Source organism: Peromyscus californicus, unplaced genomic scaffold (assembly GCF_007827085.1).
Source record: "Peromyscus californicus insignis strain IS unplaced genomic scaffold, ASM782708v3 Scaffold_8__1_contigs__length_139910024, whole genome shotgun sequence".
NCBI lineage: Eukaryota > Metazoa > Chordata > Mammalia > Rodentia > Cricetidae > Peromyscus > Peromyscus californicus.
Window position 1 is genome coordinate 20,804,823 of NW_026294606.1, and position 17,964 is coordinate 20,822,786.

Sequence of the window (17,964 nt, forward strand, 5' to 3'; positions counted from 1 at the left end):
TCTGGCATCATGAAAAATGGCCAATAAGGATGAGGCATCCAGTTCAGTTCTAGGTTGCCTTCTCCATGTTCTGTGCCTCAACTGAGTCTTATTGTCATGTTCTGGGGAATAACCAAGACCACTAGAAACAATTTGTGATGTTTGAGGATCTAATGGGACCTCTCTGACCAACAGCTCCAAAAGAGGTAACCCATTTCTAGCAATAGGCTTCTTTTTGTTACCTGTTATAGGGTAACTTCATGTGTGTGTGTGTGTGTGTGTGTGTGTGTGTGTGTGTGTGTGTGTGTGTGTGTGTGTGTGTGTGTCTACAGTAGGTTTATAACTTTATACCTTTTTTTTTAACTTCCTTTCCTTAAACCTCTCTCCTTATGGCCCCTTACTAATTTCCTGACTTCTGTGGGTATTTCAAACACATATCTGAAGACTCAAAACTAACACCTATAAACAAAAGAAAACATGCAACATTTATCTTTCTGGATCTGGGTAACCTCAGTCAGAATGACTGTTTGCAACTACATACATTTACCTGTGAATTCCATCATGCTGCTTTTCTTACCAGCTGAATTATGTATCACTCAACCTTGCCCATTTTCTTACTAATCAATAATAAGAAAAAGATAAAATACAAGAAGAAATAGAGAAGTAGGACTTATACTCAGAAAAAAAAAAGTAGTCAATGGAAACTATGAGTTTCAGCCGGGTGTAGTGGCGCACGCCTTTAATCCCTGCACTTGGGAGGCAGACAGATCTCTGAGTCTGAGGCTAACCTGGTCTACAGAGTGAGTTCCAGGACAGCGAGGGCTGCACAGAGAAATGTTGCCCTGAAAATACAAACAACACAACTACGAATCTCTCCAAATGTTGGAGCTAGCAAAGTTTGCATACAGGTATTAACATACATTAATAGAACTTTTTTTAAAGTTTAAACAAATATGAGCCAGCAATGACTCAACTAACAGAAAATCTTGATGAAGATCAGCTATTTTCAAAGGGCTAGCACAAAACCCAGGAGTTGAAAAAATAACAATAACTGAAACAAAAAAAAAGTCAACAGAGGTACTCAATAGGACATTTGGGGCAGCAAACTAATTAATGATATCAATATAAAGAAATACCACCCAATGGTGGGCATAGTGGTACACATCTGTAATCCCAGCACTAGGGAGAAGAGGCAGGAGGATCTTTGTGAGTTTGAGGCTAGCCTGGACTACATAGAAAGAGGGAGTACCAGGACAGATAGGAATGCATGGAGAGATCCTAGCTCAAAAAAAAATATTATACAAACTGAAGAATAGAGAGAAAAAATTAAAAGAAACCTAGCTATCTTGAGAGCTAAAGGGAGAGAAAAGATTAAGAAAAGAATTTTTAAATCATATTACCCAATAAATCTCTAAAACTGATGTAAAAAATTAATTTATGGATCATAAAGCTAAGAGGACTCAAATTAAGACATTCACAGAGATCTACACAAAGACACCTAAACTACTGAAAAACACAAAGAAAAATCTTGAGGAAGAAAAAGTTATTACAGAGGAACAATGACTACAGATTGATTGGAAGCATGTTACTATAAATTAAAATACATATTGTTACCCCTACAGCAACCACTAAGAAAATAACAAAGAAACAAAATAGACTATTAAAATAGCCTCTAAAATCTGTAGAAAACCTAAAAGTAGGAAGGAAAAAAATACAAAATAAACAGGAAATATATAGAACAGAAATACCAGAATGGCAGGCATAAAGTGTTATCAATGATTATATTAAATGTGGATGAACTAAGCATTCCACTCAAAAGATAGAAAAGATAGAAATTGTCCAAGTGGGAAAAGGAGCACACTGAACTAAATCCAATCTACTAGAGGCCCCTCTTAATGCTAACAGGCAAATGACATACCAGCCAAACAGTAAACATAAGGAGCTGAAATGTCTACACTAGTGTCAGAATTTCATGCTATAGAGAAATATTACTAAAGACAAAAAGAATTTCTTGTAACAATAAACCGATAAATATATAAGGAAGACACAATAATCACAAACATATGCAATTAATAACAGAACCCTAAAACTCAGAAAGCAATACATGGCAAATGTGATCAAAAGATACACAACAACAATGATGGAGACTTCAGTACTCCACTCTCAGTTACTGACAGGATGCTTGAGCCAAAAAGTCAGTAGATGCTTAAACTGTCAACCAGGCTGGCCTGACATTAGAAACCATACTCAGTGACTGTAGACACATGAAACATTGTTAGAGATGAAACACATGTGGGACCACAAAAGTCTCAAGAAACAAGTTTAAACTAACACAAAACAGCCAGGCCTGGTGATGCATGCCTTTAATCCCAGCCCTTGGAAGGCAAGGGCAGATAGATTTCTGTGAGTTCTAGGCCAGCCTGGTCTGCATAGAGAGTTCCAGGGCTACATGAGAGACTTTGTCCCCAAAAAAAATTATCCAAAATATATTTTCTTACCAGAATAGAATCACATTAGAGACCCACACCAATAGAAATCCGGACAGGTATCAAATGTTTGGAAATAAAGCAACACACTTCTTTAAATCCCTGGTAATCAAAGGACAAATTAAAATGGGACTTTAAATACATTTTAACTGAATGAAAGTATCATAAATTAAGATATAAGGAAATAAATTGCCGGGAGGTGGTGGCGAATGCCTTTAATCCCAGCACTGGGGAGGCAGAGGCAGGCAGGTATCTGTGAGTTCAAGGCTAGACTGGTCTACAACGTGAGTTTCAGGAAAGGTGCAAAGCTACACAGAGAAACCCTGTCTCGAAAAACCAAAAAAAAAAAAGATATAAAATATAAGGAAATGATGCCCAGATAACGTTTTATTACTACATGCCTAATTAGAAAAGGGCAGCCTGAGTCAGCAACTGGGGCCTCACCTTTGAGAAGACAAGTAACAAATGTGACCCACAGAAAGGGACTAGTAAGTGCCAGGGAAGGGTGTCACTAGATAGAAAACAGAAAATAGAGAAAAATCACAAAACTGCAAGATATAAAGAAAACCAACAAACTCTTATTTAAACTGGCCACAAGAATAAAAGAACAGAGAATAAAAAGATTATCAAATACATACGAAGTTGGAACATGACTACTATTTACAGAAATTAGATGGATAAAATGGACAGTTTTCTAAAAACCAACAAATTGAGAAGAAAAAAAGCCCTTTTATCATGGTAGAATATCTGAATAGACCTATGGAAAGAAAAAAGATGAGCCAATAAATAAAAAATCTTCTTCAAAACAATCCCCATGCTCACATGGCTTCTCTGGGGAAAAAAATCTACAGACATTCAGGGAGAGAATGAGACTGGTTCTTACAAAGTGCTTTCAGAGTATAAAGGGGAGAGCCCTTCCAAAGCCACATGGAGATATCAAAGAAGAAGTAGAGAACACTCTTCCTAAACATGGACACAAAAGTCCTTTTAGAACAGATTAAAAGCAAAATTTAGCATCACAGAAAAAGTAGAACATCCTTTCCAGATGGGACAAGTGAGATTTAGCTCTGGAAAGCAATGTTGGTTTAAAACTGAAAGCTGTTAGCAGGAAAAGGGTAGGTATCACTCAATAGATGCACAGGTTGAAAAATCCACACCCACCATAACTTCAAAAAAAAAAAAACTCTCAAAGTATATATATGATTACCCCATCCTGACAGTGAGCATCAGGAAAAAGTGAGCCCTAATACTACTGTACATGATGGCCCCAGACTCACGCTTCAAGGTCAAGAGCAAAGCGAGGATGTCTGCTTCTGCCAGTGAACAAGGGCACGGATGGCTTCATGTCACTGCTAACTCAACTCGTGGAGGAAGTATGGCCAGTGTGACAGGAAGAGAGGAAAGGGAAAGAAAGAAAGCAAAGGAGGGAACAGCAAAGAAGAGCAAGTGATGGGGAAGGAAAGGAAGAAGTATCCAGATTTGAAAAGAAAAAGTGGAACTTCCTTGATCCTCAGATTACGTGGATGTCTACAGACTGTAACAAGAAGTTCAGAACTCCCAGAAACAGTAAGTGAATTCAGCAGGGTTGCAAGGCATAGGAACAAACACAAGAGTCAAGTTCATGTCTGAATATTACCAACAAACTCTTCAGTTATTCAAAATGCCATATGCAGAAACAAAGAACCTATAAAATTGAACAATTTCATTCATAACAGCATGAAAATACTGAAATCCCAGTCAAGAGACCCAGAGAAAGAAATGCTAGACTTACAATTAGAAGTGGCCAATTAATATTGATGGAAATGTTGAGATCTAAATCATGGAAGGGCATTCCATAGTCAGGAACTGGAAAACTCAATGAATGCTTGGAAACAGTCAGTTCTCCATAATCTACCTATGGGGTCAATACAACCACCACCAAAATCTCAGCAGGAAATTTTTTGGTATAAATTAGTAAGTTTAATCTTAATATTTATATGGGAATGGGTAGGATTTAGGATAACCAAAGAAATTTTGGGGAAAAACCTATTTGGACAATTTATACTAACCAATTTCAGATTTTAATATAAAGTAATGGCATGATAGAGGGTAAAGAAGGTTATGAGAATGGATGGACAGATGATAGATTATAGAGATAAATATTAATAGAGGATGGTGATGATGATGAAGATAGGTAGATAGATAGACAGAAAATAGATAGATAGATAGATAGATAGATAGATAGATAGATAGATAGATAGATAGATCAGAATTGAGAGCCCAGAAATGATCACAGATATGTACCACCATACTTAAATGTCAATTAATTTTTGATAAAAGTACTAAGACAATTTAAAGTCAAAATTATACTCCTTTTGAGAAATACTAGAGGAAAATTATTTCATGCTTATATTCAAATAAATATCAATAAGTAAAGACTACCTTACCCACCTGTTAATAATAATATTAATAATAACAAACACCAAATAGACCATAGATACAGATGCTACAGTAACAGTTATAAAACTTGTGGAAGAGAATATAGAAAATGTTACCTCAGATGCATCAAGTTCTTAGGTATAGCACCAAAGCTATGCCACAGACGAACACATTAATAATTTGAACTTAATTTAAACTTCTAAGTAGACAGTAAAGACTGTCGGTGATTCAGGAAAATAACTGCAAGTCACATCTAGCAAAGACCTTGTATCCAGAGGATATAAATTTTACAGACAGTCAACATTGGCCAGCAAGATAGCACAGTGGATAAAGGTACTTGCTTCCAAACCTGACAACCTGGGTTTGATCCTTGGAGCCTACATGGCAGAAGAAGAGAACCAAACCACCTTTTGTAATTTGTCCTCCAACGCCCCCCCCCCCCTCTCTCTCTCTCTCTCACACACACACACACACACACGTAATAAAAAGGCAAAATAAGCCGGGCGGTGGTGGCGCACGCCTTTAATCCCAGCACTTGGGAGGCAGAGCCAGGTGGATCTCTGTGAGTTCGAGGCCAGCCTGGACTACCAAGTGAGTTCCAGGAAAGGCGAAAAGCTACACAGAGAAAAACCAAAAAAAAAAAAAAAGGCAAAATAAAAATGTGCAAAATACTTGAATAGGCATTTCTTTTTTAAAAATATTTATTTATTTATTTATTATGTATACAGAAGAGGGCGCCAGATCTTATTACAGGTGGTTGTGAGCCACCATGTGGTTGCTGGGAACTGAACTCAGGACCTCTGGAAGAGCGGTTGGTGCTCTTAACCTCTGAGCCATCTCTCCAGCCCCTTGAATAGACATTTCTTCAAACAAAACTTACACATGGCTAAAACATGCATTAAAAACATGAGGAACAAAAGCTTTTCCGTTTCAGGAGGTCCCATTTATTAATTGTCAATCTCAGGGTGCTACTAGTGTTCTATTCAGGAAGTAGTATCCTGTGCCAATGCATTCAAGCCTAGTTCCCACTTTCTCTTCTACCAGGTTCAGTGTAACTGGATTTATGTTGAGGTCTTTGATCCACTTGGACTTGAGTTTTGTGCAAGGTGATCAATATGGATCTATTTGCATTCTTCTGCATGCTGACATCCAGTTATGTCAGTACCATTTGTTGATGATGCTCTCTTTTTTCCATTGTATAATGTTGGCTTCTTTGTTAAAAATTAGGTGTTCATAGGTGTGGTGGATTTACGTGGGGGTCTTCTATCCAATTCCATTGATGTACCTGTTGTTTTTGTGTCAATACCACGTGGTTTTTATTACTATAGCTCTGTAGTAGAGTTTGAAATCAGGGATGGTGATATCTCCAAAAGTTCCTTTATGGTTCAGAATTGTTTTAGCTCTCCTAGGATTTTTGTTTTTTCCATATGAAATTGAGTATTGTTCTTTCAAGGTCTGTAAAGAATTGTGTTGGGATTTTGATGGGGATTGCATTGAATCTGTAGATTGCTTTTGGTAAGATGGTCATTTTTACTATGTTAACCCGACTGATCCATGAGCATGGGAGATCTTTCCATCTTCTGATATCTTCTCCAATTTCTTCCTTCACAGACTTAAAGTTCTCGCTATACAGGCCTTTCACTTGCTTGGTTGGAGTTATCCTAAGGTACTTGATGCTCTTTGTGGTTGTTGGGAAGGGTGTTGTCTCTCTGATTTGTTTCTCAGCCTATGTGGGGAAGGGAACATGAGGGACTGGGTTGGGAGCGGGACAGCTGGGGAGAGGAATGAAAGAGAAGTCTTAATGGGGCTGGCACTTCAGGATCAGGTCGAAACCTGGTGCAGGGGAAACTCCCACAGATCCACAAGGATGGCCCTAGCTAAGACGCCTAGCAACAGTGGATAGGTAGCCTGAACTGGCCATTTCCTATAATCAGATTGGTGGCTACCCTAATTGTCATCAAAGAGTCTTCGTCCAGTAACTGAAGGAAGGAGATGCAGAGCTCCACAGTCAAGCACTGGACCAAGCTCTGGAAATCCTATTGAAGAGAGGAGGAAGGATTGTACAAGCCAGAAGGGTCAAGGTCAACCCACAGAGAAAACTAACCTGGGCTCATAGGAGTTCACAGACATCGGACTGACAGCTAAGGAGCCCACATGGGACTGATCTAGGCCCTCTATATATGTGTGTCAGTTGTATAGCTTGGTCTACTTGTGGGACTCCTAGCAGCTGGAGTGAGGCCTGTCCCTGGTGCTTTGGCAGGCTTTGGAGAACCTATTCTTCATACTGGGTTGTCTTATCAAGTCTTAATATGAGGGGAGGAGCTTAGTCCTAAATTCAACTTGATATGCCATGCTTTGTTGACACCCATGGGAGGTCTGCTGAACAGAAACAGAGGAGGAGTGAATTTGGAGGTGAGGGCAGAGGGGAGGTGGGAGAATGGAATGGGAGGAAAAGAGGGGAGAGGAAACTGTGGTCAGGATGTAAAATAAATGAATAAATTTAATTAATAATAAAAAATACATGAGCAATATCACTGGCTCTTACACAAATAAAAATTAAATCACAAATTGAAACCTATATACCAAGGGTTCAAAGATGGCTTAGTGAGTAAGAGCGCTTGATATGCAAGCATGAATGTCTGAGTTCAAATCCCCAGGACCCACATAAAAAAATGTGTGCTCTCATACACCTGCAACCCCAGGGCTGTAGGACTGTTGGAAAGATGGAGCTTGCTGGCTGCCAGCCTAACTCTAGGTTAGAGAGAGACCCTGTCTCAAGCATTTAAGTCAGAGGATGGATAGGGTAGGAATGTTCCTCTGGACTCTGCATGCCCACACAGGCACCCTGACCTGCAAACACACATAAATATAAACCGTATGCATATATATAAATGAGTAAATACATTTATAAAGAAATCTACATACCCACTAGAATGCCTGTGGTCAGTAGTTGTTGAAAAGGCTGTAAGGAAACTAGAACCTTCACACTCTGCCAACAGGAATACAAACTTGGAGCACAGTTTGATGATTCTTTAAAAGTTAAATATACTTCCAAAATATACCCAGCAGTTTTATTTGTAGGGATTACCCCCCCCCAAAAATGTAAAGTGGGTGTCTACACAATGACATACATGAACACTAACGGAAGTGTTCAATAACTAGAAACAGTGTTCACTAACTGATGAATGGCTGAACAAACCATGGTATATCCATACAATCAGATACTGTTTAACCGCAAAAGAAGAATAAAATAATCTAATCACAATGTGTACAAGTCTGAAAATCACTAACCTAAGTGAAAGAAGCTACAGACAAAAGATTACACACTGCATGATTCACTACATGTCATATCAATAGAAAAGGCAAAGCACTTGACTAGCATTCATGAAGACCGAGGTTCAACCCTTAGCACAGGGCAAACAAAAGAGTGGTAGTTTGAGGTGAGGGGTAGAAACAGAGAGTATAAAATCATGCAAAAGCATTCTGGGAATCTATAGAAATGTCCTCATGCTAGATGGTGATAAGGGTGCAGAACTCTATAAACTGAACTAATATTACTGAATTCATTGCACTGTTAGAAAGCATATGCCCTCTGTTATGGAAGCCACGCCCCTATCAACTGTAATGAATAAGAAACTGAAGAGAAGATAAAACCATTCTGAGAGAGATCATTGGAAAGTCTCCACAGCAAAGGCAAAAGAGAAGATGGCAATGGAAACACAGAGGAGGGTTAGTGCCAGAGAAGACGAAGTAGAAAGGTCTGGCAGATGGGCGTGCACACATCCAGAAGGCGAGGGGGGAGATGGAACCAGACAAAGCACTGCTTGCTGAGGTAACTGCCAAGAATAGTCCACAACTGACTCAAGAAGCCTTCCCTGACTCCCCAAGCAGGAGACAGGAGGGGAGTGTGCCTCGGAACATTCCCCCAGAGCACTGCAAGCCAGAAACCAAGAAAAAAAATGTGCACAGAGGAAAACGGTACACACCTTCAGAGGACCAACGATGAACCAGCAGCTGACTTCTCTACCAAAAAGAAGAGAAGGAGGAGGAAGAGGAATGGGGGAGAAGAAACAATGACCGCCAATGACTGAGGACAATGAAGTTACATCTTTAAAACAATAAAAGAAACTGGCAGCCCAGAGTTCTCCGTGCAGCAAAAAACATGATTCAAAAATAAAATTAGAGATATTATACAAATGAGTTCTTCCACTAGTGAGAAGGTCACCTGAGGGGGATGCACACACTCGCATGTAAGAATGAAATAACGTTACTAATGGAAATAAATTCTGGCTGCAACAATAACATACCCTGTGATGTCAGCCATCTGTGAAGTTGGCATAAGTGGTGGAAGTGAGGTAGAAGAAAGTCAGGAGTTCTGTAGGACAGAAGTACTAGAGGAACGCTGCAACCTCGGGGTGGGCTTAAAACACTAACCTAGAGCGAGGCAAAGAGAAGAATGGATGCTGCACCCAGCCGTGCACAGCAGGTGAAACAATAAGCTAACAAGATGGACGGCCAATAAGTAAACATAGAAACAACCTGAATGACACTTGATTCGTCAGAAAGTGCAAGGAGAAAAGGGGACAAAGGTACATGGGACGATCAGAGATCGAAGCCAAAACCCAAACATGCTGTTGGTTGCTGTCAACATAAATGGACCGTCGATGCTCTGAGGACTGTCAGAAGAGGGAAACAAACAAACTGTGTGCTGCTTATAAAAGACATCAAAGTACAGACACGGAGCAAAGGAAGGCAGGGGTGCAGTGTTCAGACACTCAGGCTTCCGAGTCAAAAACCATCATAAAGACATTTGTAAAGACAGCCGGGCGGTGGTGGCACACGCCTTTAATCGCAGCCCTCAGGAGGCAGAGCCAGGCGGATCTCTGTGAGTTCGAGGAGAGCCTGGTCTACAGAACAAGGTCCAGGACAGGCACCAAAAACTATACAGAGAAACCAAAAAAAAGAAGGAGGAGGAGGAGGAGAAAGAGGAGGAGAAGGAGAAGAAGAAGAAGAAGAAGAAGAAGAAGAAGAAGAAGAAGAAGAAGAAGAAGAAGAAGAAGAAGAAGAAGAAGAAGAAGAAGAAGAAGAAGTAAAGACAGGCATTTTTTAACGGGAGTCCAACACATGAGAAACTATTACAAATATGTATATAGCTAATGATGGGCTTGACTATATATGAAAAATGATGGAATGAAAAGGAGAAAAAGACACATTCATTGTCACAAATTTCAAGAGAGATATTTAGCTTAACTTCCTCTAAACTGACAGAATAATCAGACAAAAGACGTTTAGTTATATCAGAACCCCACAAATAGATCCTTAGAACACCTTCAAAACATTGAAAATTAAGCAGTAAATGAGCAAATGGCCTCAAGGCCAAAAAGAAAAGCAGAATGACCATTTTAAAACATACTGAGCAGAATAAATAAGACACATGAACAGATGAAGGATGCTTCCAGCTCCAGGCCCAGAGGAAAGCACAGAGCTCTGAATGGATGGATGGGAAAAGAAAAGAGAGCAATGGCCAGATATACAACACGCTCTCAAAGCTAGAGAAAATAGTGGGCCAGACACAGCAATTAACAAATCAGAAAAGAAAAGGGCACATGGCAGCAAAGTGGGGAAAGGCAAAAAAAAAAAAAAAAAAAAAAAAAAGGATCGAAATAGGCTCACTGAGAAAAATAACAAATTTGATAGGTTCCCATGCTAGACTGAACAAGGGCAAAGAAGGCATGAACTGTCAATGCCAGGAATGAAAGGGGTACCACGTGAATTCTCTGCTAAGCTGGAAATGGTTTCATTATCAACTTAGATGCAGAAATTTGGAGATTTAGGTCAAGTGGCAAAATCCCTTAAAAAGAGAAATGAACCATACAATTAGGAACACAGAATATCCATCTAGATACATTATATCTCTGATTTAAGTTGACAAGAAAATTCTAGAACAAGTGTCTTCAATGTGGGAGCCCACAAGGACTCTGGCTTTGCAGCGTGATTCCCATCCTGACTCAAGGTCAGAGAGTTCAAACTTGTCTTTACCCCTTCAGTCTGGATAACAGGATGTTTGGCCAAAGGCATGGTTACCAGGTGTCTTGAGAATTAAAGTGGTGTTTACACTTGTTTGTACTTTGAACCTTGATGTCCTTGAGAAAGAGAGAGGTCTTTTGCCCCCACTTTGGGTATAAAAAGGCTGTGAGTAATACACTCAGGGCAACTGAGGTATTGACTCAGAGTCCTCCTGAACCTATTCTGCGTCTCTTTCTTTTTCTATTGAGTCTACATCTCTATTTTTCATATCTATTATTTCTCAATCCTCACTCACCTATTCAATACTATTTGACAGGCCGGGCAGAACCCAGCACTTCAATATGGATTGATTTCACACAATTCGGAAGAACTAAGAAAATTCTCTCCCAGAGGACTGGACCAAAAGAAAGCACATGTCCCAGGTAATTGTATAAAAGCCATACCCCGTAAATACCTAAACAAGTCATGGGAGGGTACATAGAAGGATAATCCCTCCCCTAACACAGACACAAAAAATCCCAAACCCAGTGCTGGCAAACTGAATCAAAGTGCTAGCACACCGGTCGGACTGATGACCAAGTGGAAAACTGTTCCTCCAGCTTTGGCTTCCACTCTGGTACCATGTGGACAAAGTGAACCAGGAACAACTGTGTGATCACCGCAATACATGCAGGAAAAGCATTTGTTAAAATCCAACACCTGCTCACCACTAGAATATTAATCAAATTGCTAACAAAAATACTTTAGTCAAATAAAAATAATACTTAGACACAAATGCCAACTTAAATACTCAATTTTCCCCTGAAATTGAGTATGAGATAAGCACATGCTATGATCATTTCCACTTAAAATTGTAACTGAGGCTCTAACTAGTATGAGGAGGCGACAAAAAAATAAAAGGTGTAAAGACTGGATAAGAAAAAAATAAAACTCTAGATTCACTGTGCAAGATAACACACACACACCAAAAATGCAAATGATTCTGGAACTATCAGGATGGAACAGCAGTTAAGGAAATCCCCAGAGTCAAGGCAAATTGACAAAAGTCTTTTATGTTTATACCTACAAGCAGAACAATTAGAAAGCAAACTTTTTACAGGTGTGATTCAGAAAAAAAGAATCGATGCCGTGAAAAATGTGCAGGAATGCTGCAAGAGAAATCTAATTAGAAGGAGAGCTACACCAGCTTCATTGGGAGAAGGCTTGCTAATGCAAGGTCATCAACTCTCCCAGAGTACATGTTCAGATCAATCCCAATCAAAACTTCAGTTGGGGTATGTGTGTGTGTGTGTGTGTGTGTGTGTGTGTGTGTGTGTGTGTGTGTGTGTAAACTAACACAATGAAATTTATATGTAAATGCCAGACATTAGAAATAGGTTAAAAGAAAACCAAGAAAAAAAAAGGTACTTAGCACTACAAATTGTGAGCAGTTTTATTAGGAAAATAGCCCAAAAAGACAAAATATACAGATCAGAAACAAACTCACAAACATCCAATGGATCTATGAAAGGAAAGCTTTTGTAATTTGGTGGGGGAAAGGATGTTTTCAATAAGTGATGCTAAATCAACAGATATTTATATATGTAAATACTACCATCCCCCTAGCTTGTAACTTTATACTATACACACACACACACAAATCAATTCTAAGTGGTGATAGATGTGTGAAAAAGTCGAATCACAAAATGTCTTGATAACCCTGGAGAGTATCCTTGAAACCTTGAGACAGTAAAAAAGTTCTCAACATACAGGAAACACTGGCCTTCATTGGAACTCATGAAATTAAATACTTCAGTATATCAAAATAAATATAAAATTAAAAAGCCAGTGTATAGGAGGAAACATGTGTAACATATATCTCCAAAGGACTTCCAACCAGAAAATATGAAGAATTTCATAAAGCTTATTCAAAACAAAACAAAAGCTGTTAAGGGGAAAAAAAGTTTTTTCATAAACAACCAAACCTTAACTAGCATTCCATAGAAGAGGTTATCCAAATGACCAATCAAATACATGAAAAAGTATTCAACATCACCTATTGGGAAACCTCAATGAGATGCCTACCCTCTTTTCAGTCTCCACTGTGAACTGCAATCCAAAACATGGATGAGAAGAGTTTCCATGCACAATGCTGGGCCTGCAGGCGGCTCAACCCTTTGGTCAACAGTTCAGCATCAAAGCTAAATCCTCCCTGTAACCTATGGCCCTTCCACTACTAGCAGTTGCTCATCCTATAACATTCTTATCTAAGTATGGGAATGTTCACAGGCCACATGTGGTGCTGCACACCTTTAATCCCAGAACTTCATATGCTGAGACAAAAGGATCATGAGTTCAAGGCCATCCTGGGCTCCAAAATGGGACCCTGTCTTGTGTGTTCATGTGTGTGTGTGTGTGTGTGTGTGTGTGTGTGTGTGTGTGTGTGTGTGTATGAGATATATATTCATAATAGCACTATTTATGATGAAAAACTATAACTACCAAATGTGTATCATAGATTCTGAAAATGGTGATATGCAAATATGAAACTCTATATAGAGATGATTCTATTTGTATGAAGCTCTAAAATGAGTAACTATTCTATAGTTCTGGGATTAGTGCTATTGGCAATCTTTTTAAGATTTTTATTTTCATTTTATGTGTATGAGCTTTTTGTCTGCACATACATATATGCACCACATGTGTGCCCAATGTCCAAGAAGGGCAGAAGAGAATAGCCAATGCTCTGGAATTGGAGTTACAGATGGTTGTGAGTCACCCTGTGGGTGCAGGGAACCAAACTCAGATCCTCCACAAAAGTAGCAAATGCTCTAAACTGATGAGCCATCTCTCCAGCCCTGGCTATTGGCAAGGTTTCAGGAGCAGATAATTATTGGAAAAGGCAAAGGAAGTATAGGGTTATAGGTATTTCGGTATTTTGGGTGTGGAGAATGGTAACATAGGAGTGCATTGTGTGGAAATACACTTCTCTGCATGTACATTGATCTTTAATAATGAAATTTAGCTTAAAAACAAAAGCCTTGCTCCCTATGTCTCAGGACAACAGATGTGACACCCAAAAGGCTAAAAATGTCATGACTTTGAAGAGATTTTTCTAAAACTCAACTCTGAGCTTTTATTTCCCATTTCAAGTATCTTAAGATCTTCCCAGCCAGGCCTTTGGCTCTCACCAGCTGCAGCAGTTATCACAGCCTTGCCCACCCCCTCACTCTACCCCTCTAGCCACAGTCTCTGGACTAACTCAAGACAGTTCCCTGCTTTCCCACTCCAACCACCCCACACCTCCTCTTCCCTGGGCTAGCCTTCACTCGGCATGGATACCCATCATTCTCAACTCTAAAATGCCTCTCCTCCTGACTCCCACAACCATCATACACCCCAGTGCAATGTGGAGACACTTGGCCATGACTTCTATTACCCCTTAGCTCAGGATGGTGGGGCTGTATCTGTTTGTTCACGTGTGGGTCATCAGTCCCTGTCACAACTGCACACGTGGGTAAACTGAGTAAATAAAGTTAGAAGAATCCCTAACCATGCCTATTTAAGAGTTCTCCTCAGTCTACAGTGTGAGATTTTCACATGAGCCCAGTACATTTTCTCTTTTCTGAAGTCACTTTATCTGGCAGAGAAATTGGCCATAACCCAGAGTTAATAATCAAACCAGTGAAATTTACTGCAGACCAAAGAATAATGGAATCTCAGTCCAATTTTGAGCTCTAAAACGTTTCAAGCATCTTCTAATTATGGCCCACTGTGGAAATTTTTTTTAAGTAGTTGAAGGTTTCATGTTCTTCCATCATCACCCTATAAAGACAAAGAAAATATTGAATTTGTCATGTTCCCAGTTCCTTACCCAAATGGTGTCCATTGATAGTGTGGTCTATTTCTAATCTCCCATTATAATAAGCAAGGTTTGTCTCAAAGGATTCAAAGAAACATATCCTCTTTTTTTAATTAAACACATTAAATCATCTTTTATTTGTATTCATAGGTTATGCTGAGTAACTTCCCCACCCATGCATTATCATGAGTGAGAGATCATAACAATGTCAAGCTTCAGTGACTTCACGAAGCTCTAATTGATGTGTTAGCCTTCCTGATGATCTGAGGCTCTGGTAGATTCCCCTGAAAGTGTCTTCCTCCCACTAATGGGTGCCTTGCACTGGCTCTGCTGTCAGAATCACAGAGAGTGGGAAATATTCATCTGAAAATCTGAATAAAGGCCTTGGCTATTTGACTCCGAGAAATGCTTTGCCAGACTGAGAGATGGCTCCGCCAGGGAAGAGTTTGCCACACAAGCGTGTGGACCTGAGTTTGGATCCCTCGCACCCATGGAACAAGCCAGGCCCCATGGGTATGTGTTTGTGATCCCAGTGCTGGGAAGTACAGAAGAGTCTGGAGCTCTCGAGCAAGCCAGCTTTTCCAAACTCGTGTGCCCCAGGTTCAACAGAAATCCTGTCTCGAAAAATATAGTGGAAAGGGATTGAGGAAGACACATGGTGTCGGTCACTGGTAACCACAAGTGTGCACATGTGTACACCTGTAAACACACATATACCACAGACAAAAATAGTTAACTAAAATAAAGAGAAATGTCTCCTGGCTGGGACGTAGCTCAGAAGTAAAATGCTCACCTCCTGTGTGTAAGGCCCCCCATTCAATCCCCAGTACCACAAAGCTCAGAAGTAAAATGCTCACCTCCTGTGTATAAGGCCCCCCATTCTATCCCCAGTACCACAAAGCTCAGAAGTAAAATGCTCACCTCCTGTGTGTAAGGCCCCCCATTCAATCCCCAGTACCACGAAGACAAGCAAGTGCTTCCTCTAAGTCATAATCATTTCCTCGGCCATGCTACCTACATCTGGCTTCCTTTTGTGACATGAGGCCAGCTCTGAATCGGCAGTGAAGGGCACTGCCACGGACTGCATCTCCTTCACTATGGTTTCTCATGACACTGAGTGGGTCATCCAAGCGCCAGGCAACCAAGTACCTTCTGGTGCCAGGCTGTGTTACATCCCAAGAAGCACAGGCAAAAACAGACATTGTCTCTGCCTTCTTGGAGCCCATAGTCAGTGAAGATATTATCAACTTTTTAAAATCACCTCAATACAAACAAATGGTAACAAATGCAGCACCTCTCACTTGGACCGCTGCAATTGGCCGAACAAGTCTCCCCGGTACACTCCAGCCCTTTCACTACCCATTCACGACATGGAAAATTTCCGGCCCCCTCTCCATCTGTGCTTTCTTTTGGCCTCAAAGTCTTTTGAGCAAGGAAGTGATAGTACCAAATTTCAAATTCAAAGACATTGTACTGAAAAACAGACTGTAGGGGTCACAGGTAGACCTGGGGGAGCAGTTAGAAGATCCCTGAAATAAAATAAAAAGGAGACAGCAGTAGATGGTAGCAGAGTGGTAGTGGTGGGTGAGATGAAATCGATCACACTTGATGGCAAAGTCAGCAAACCAGGCTCCTTTCGTTTGTGCTCACTGAGGATAAGCTCAGTAACCTTCTACCATAAATCAGAGTCAGAGATATAGCGATTGGTATGGACAGGTGGGGTGCCAGATGCGCTGACCAGAGGCCGCGAAGTGGTCTATGGGTAAGACCATGTACAGAGGATGAGGCAGGCAGAGGTGACCCAGGGAAAAGGAGAATAACAGAAGACACAAGATGTTTATCTAGGACAGTTAGCTATGAGCAGACTGGGAAAATGGGGCAGGATGGCCCACTGTATTTGACCTCACACAGAGACTGTATTTAGTCCTTCACACTTCCACCAAGCTGCATATGATGAGAAAGAGACAATGTAAGCTTACTGTACTGTACCTCTTCTGGAACTGACAGCTGTTAGAAACAAGCCAAAAAGACTGGAGAGATCTCTTTGGAAAATGAGAAAAGCATGGAATATTTGGATCTGACGAGATGACTTTAAAACACCCATGCAGCTGACCAAATGTCATGAAAACTACTATGGAACTCTTAACTAGAGAAGTGCAGACTCACTGAGTGAAAGATGTCTGAAATAGCGGTGCCGTATCCTGGAGCGGGGGGAGAATTGTGAGGACTGAATGTGAACACATCTAGAGCTACATCACTCAACATGGCTGACGCAAACTGGGCGACTGAGCTCCTGGCAGGTGGTATGTACAATTAAGGAACCAAAATTTTTGTTTTACTCTATTCCAGTCAATTTGCATTTAGGGACTGGAGACGCATAAAGTGTCTGCTCTACAAATATAACTTTATTGTTTGAGGAGGAGTACATTTAATTTTAACTCCTGAAATATAAATCCAGATGTTCTAGAAATGTAAAGTACGTACCAGATTTTAAAACTGAAAAAAGAACAGCATTCATTATCTCATTAATCACTTTTATATTGACTACATGTTGAAATTATGATGAATCTTTGGGTACACTGGCTTTAAAATCTATTATGAAAATTACTTTTTAAAATATGGCTATCTGAAACTTGAAATTACATATTGGACAGTGCTGTTCTAAGTATTTAAAAAAATCAATATGACCTAGAAGAATGGCTTTCAGTTACCTGTTGCTATGGTGACTATAAGACAGGCCATCCATCAATGCCACAGAGAGAATTATCCAGGATGGATGCAATCCAGGAGCAACATCCGACCTTTGAATCTGTGATCCATGAGTGGGTAGATTTTAGGGGAGAGAGGTCACCCAGCAGCTTCAGCATGGAGTGGTTTGGTAAGTAAAGCTCACCCGGAATGGCACCTTCTATTCACTGTCTTCTAAGTGAGCAAGCAGCTTTACGATCTAAAGAGAGTTTAGAATTAGACAGACACTGAAGGAAACAGGTCCCAGGGCAGGAGAGATGGCTCAGTGGTCAAGAGTACTTGTTGTTCTTGCAGAGTACCTGAGTTCAATTCCCAGTACCCATACAGCAGCTCACAACCATCTATAACTTAAGTTCCAGGATATCCAATTTTTCTTCTGACACAGTCAGACACCAGCCATACATGTGGTGCACAGACATACATGCAGGCAAAACACTCATACATATGAAATAAAAATAAATAAAT

The 17,964-nt window shown here is 40.2% G+C and overlaps 1 protein-coding gene across 2 annotated transcripts in view; it reads right to left on the minus strand.

The window, feature by feature from the left end:
* Positions 1-17,964, minus strand: part of Rnf182 (ring finger protein 182) — a 52,659-nt gene that overhangs the window by 24,366 nt on the left and 10,329 nt on the right. Inside the window, exon 2 of one of the 2 annotated variants that reach the window (XM_052728794.1) lies at positions 17,463-17,698. The exons of the other annotated variant lie outside the window; for it this stretch is intronic. The gene's annotated coding sequence lies outside the window, so the exon portion shown is untranslated. The remainder of the gene's footprint in view (positions 1-17,462; positions 17,699-17,964) is intronic. 2 annotated transcript variants of the gene reach the window in all.